We start from the raw sequence: 4,018 nt of genomic DNA on the forward strand, positions 1-4,018 counted from the left end.
TCCTGCTCAGTCTGCCCTTGCTTATCAGTTCCACTCGTGGCCCCACCCCTAACAGGAAAAGGATCGGACTCCGGCCATCCACAGTATGTGAAATAGCTCTCTCGAGTGGGAAAAGTACGCTCCTCAGGGGCACAGATAGTGTTCATGTACTGCTGCTGCATCGCATCATGCAAGAAAACATGAGACCGCTGACTAGCCTCCCACATGGAGGTGTAGTAGTGATGAGCTACCATCGGATCAAAGGTGTGCTGAGGTCCAGTAGACGGTCCTGCCTGAGTGCTTGTTGCTGCAGCCTGCTACTCCTTCTCAAATGGAGTTTTACAAAACCTATCAATATAAACATCATCAATAGTGGAGTGGATTAGTAGATGTCCCTTATCAGAACAATCCACTCCCTCAGCATGGCACAGACCCATAATCAGCCCAGGAAACGGTAAGACACATTTGTCATTAATCATGTGCTCAGTATCACTCAGAGCTGCTCTCCTCAGCTCTTGTGCCATAATCATAGCTATATCTACTGAGTGTCGGGACATGAGGACTCTCATTAGCAAAGCTGCATCCATAGGAATGGTGGTTACATGTGCCCGAGGTCGGATGTTGTAACTCATGATTGACAACACAACTCGAGCATCGACATTTAAATTTTTCCTATGGTAGTGGATTGGGGCTCCATTCTTTCCAAGTACGGGTCATTTTCCCTTGGTGCGGATCTTCCTAGTCACATCATCCAACCTGTATGATCCTTCATATAGATGACGCTTATAATAGCATTTTTCACCTTCAGGTAACTCCAGTGAATTACCCAAAAACTCGCTGATCGCTTGTCGGTCAAAGCGGATTGTGTGACCCCTAACAAACGTCTCGTAGTTGTAAGCAACAGTTTCTGGAGTAAGTTTGAGAGCATTTGCATAAAACTCCCTCACAATGTCCATGTTGATCTCCGTGTATGGTTCAAACACACGGCCCCAATTCCTGTGTTCAAAGTAACTCCACAGTGTGCTGTAGTCGCTTTCAGGTTTCGGGACAATCAACTTCTCTGGGAGAATGGTGCGAGAGGCCAATTGAGTAAACCTCTCTTTCTAGGCAGGTCCTAAGAAGCGTCGGGCAATGGGTTCTCGAGGATGGGCACCACGAGGACCGGCACTTGTGGACTTTGTGCGACCTCTCTTGGCTGGTTGCATCTGCACAGAAAAATATAACAGCGCCCACACACAGCATTATACAATGATACACAAAGAATTTGCAAAAATTTTAACACAATCACGGCTCACGGGTCCGTGGCGCGGCGCGACTGTGTGCGAAATTTTCAGCCAGTCATGGTGGTGCATAGGGGCATCCACACACAACTCACTTGATAGTTTTTACCACAGCCATAGTACTTCAATTCGTCTTCTAACCTAGGGTTTTTTCAGATTTTGGTCATTCAAGAGCCTAGATCTAATTACCCATTCTTAGGGTTTCAACACCCCTCTCTTATGAATTTGAAAAGCAAAAGAGTAGATACATACCTTGAGTTGTGATGGGGATGAGATGCAGATGATGAGAATGAAGAAAATTTTTGAAATTTTTGGTTCGAGGCTCGCTGGAGAAGTGTGGCTGCTCGGTGGGGGCAAACAAATGAAATGGGGTTCACTAAAACCCTATTTTTGAGTTTTAAAAAAATCAAAATACGCACTGTCGCGCCTCGTTCCTTATTGGCGAGGCACGCAGAACCTTCTGTTTGGGCTCGCGGCGCGTTCTTTCACTAGCGCGGCGCGCCGGTTTTCAAATTTAAAAATTTTCTTTTGTTTGCCCGCCCTCCTTTTTGCCATAGTGATCTGATGATACAATAAAGAAATCAAAATTGCTGAAAAACTAAAAAATTTCTTACCACGTTGGATTGCCTTCCAACAAGCGCTTTGTTTAACGTTGTTCAAGCTCGACGATGCATGCTTTCAAGACTTTAGGTGTGGTGTACTTTGCTCCACTCCCTCAAAGTAAGCTTTTAACCTCTTCCCATTAACAGTTCTCCTTTCTGTTGTCTGCGGGTTCTCTACTATGATGGCTCCTTGGTTGCATATCTCTTTTACTATAAATGGTCCATACCACTTTTGTGTTGTTTTACCTAGGAGACATCTTAGTTTTGAGTTGTACAGGAGCACCTTTTGTCCAACTTGATAGTGTCCCGGAGGTTGGGTTTTATCTTCTTTGGTTGCTCCCTCAGTTGCATTGATTTGGAAAACATCACTCTTGTTCTTAAAATGCTTCTTGGCCTTGAACAGAGTAAATTTTACCTCTTCATTTTGCACCCTTATTTTCATGATTCCAACATCCAGATCAATCATCATTTGGGTTGTTTTCATGAATGGCCTTCCGAGAATTACTGGTACCTCATGATCTTCTTCCATGTCGACTACCACAAAGTCCATCGGGAAAAAGAATTTGTCTACTTTAACTAGCAGATCCTGAATCACTCCATAAGGTGAAGTGATGGACTTGTCGGCTAATTGTAGTGTCATACTAGTGGGCTTCATTACCATATTCCCTAGCTTCTTGACAATGGCTAACGAGATTAAATTGATGCTCGACCCCATATCGACTAACCCATCACCCGTGAAATTTCTTCCAATATTTACGGCAAGGTTACTCGCCCTGGATCGGATTCCTTTCGTGGAGTAGTTCTTTGGATTATAGCACTGCATTGGGCATCAAGCATCACAGTTGATTCATCCTTGCCTCCCTTTTTCTTTGTGAGCATGTTCTTCATAAATTTAGCATATTTGGGCATTTGCTCTAGTGCTTCGGCAAATGGTATGTTTATATGAAGTTGTTTGAAGATGCTCATAAACCTGGTATATTGCCTGACATTGTCCTTCTTTGATGGGGCGTGGGGGTATGGTAGATGTTGGCTTGGTATCACATGATCTACCATCTTCTTCTTGGAACTTTTTCTTTTTTCTGTCATCCCTCTTTCATTCTTGGTCTCATCTATTTCTCTTTCAGCATCTTTACTCATGGTGTTCACTATGCTTTCATTCTCTTCATCTTCTTCATCATTCATTTCAACTTCGTCATTCTTTCCTTTTTGCCCAGTCCTTGTCACCACCGCTTTGCAATTCTCTTTTGGGTTCTCTTGAGTGTTGGATGAGAATGTTGCATTTGATTGATTAGCTGCAATCTGTTTAGCCAGTTGGCCCACTTGAGTTTCCAAATTCTTTATAGCTGCCTCTTGATTCTTTTGATTTGTCATTGACATTTGCATGAACTGATTCATGGTCTCTTCCAACTTAGATTGTCCTCCTTGTTGTTGTGGCGACGGTTGAGTGTAAGGTTGAAAGGCTTGTTGTTGATATCCTTGATTATGTGGCCTTTGTTGATAACCTTGATTGTTATTCCTTGGTGGATAACCTTGTTGATACGGAGGATTCTGATATTGATTCTGCCTTTGTCCTTGGTTGTTTTTCATGTAATTCACTTCTTCTTCCAACACCGGTGGTGGGAAAAATCCTGTTTGATGCTCTCCCTTGCATAACTCACACTTTGCAACTTGATAAGAATTAGATACACCATTCAGCTCCTTGAGTTGTTGTGGTAATTTAGACATTTGTTGTGTCAAAAGTTCCACTTGCGATGTTAGTAACTTATTTTGGGCCAACAGAGCATCACTGTTATTCAATTCCAAAATTCCGGCTTTCTTATCTCTGACAGTTCGATCATGATTACCCTGACAATCATTCAGAGCCATTCGCTCAATTATCTGAGTAGCTTCAGCAGGTGTCTTGGACATAAGTGAACCACCAGCTGTGGCATCCAAGAGTGTCTTGTTTGTAGGTGTGAGACCGTTACGGAACATGTGGATTTGATCAACTTCTGCAAAACCGTGTCCTTTGCACTTTCTCAACATAGCTTTATACCTTTCCCATGCTTCATTCAATGATTCATTACTGCCTTGAGAGAATACTACTATTGTTGTCTTTGCTTCAAAGAATCGATTTTGAGAGTAAAACCTTTCCAAAAAAATTTCCTCTAAGGTATT

Source organism: Vicia villosa, linkage group LG6, assembly GCF_029867415.1.
Source record: "Vicia villosa cultivar HV-30 ecotype Madison, WI linkage group LG6, Vvil1.0, whole genome shotgun sequence".
NCBI classification, from domain to species: domain Eukaryota; kingdom Viridiplantae; phylum Streptophyta; class Magnoliopsida; order Fabales; family Fabaceae; genus Vicia; species Vicia villosa.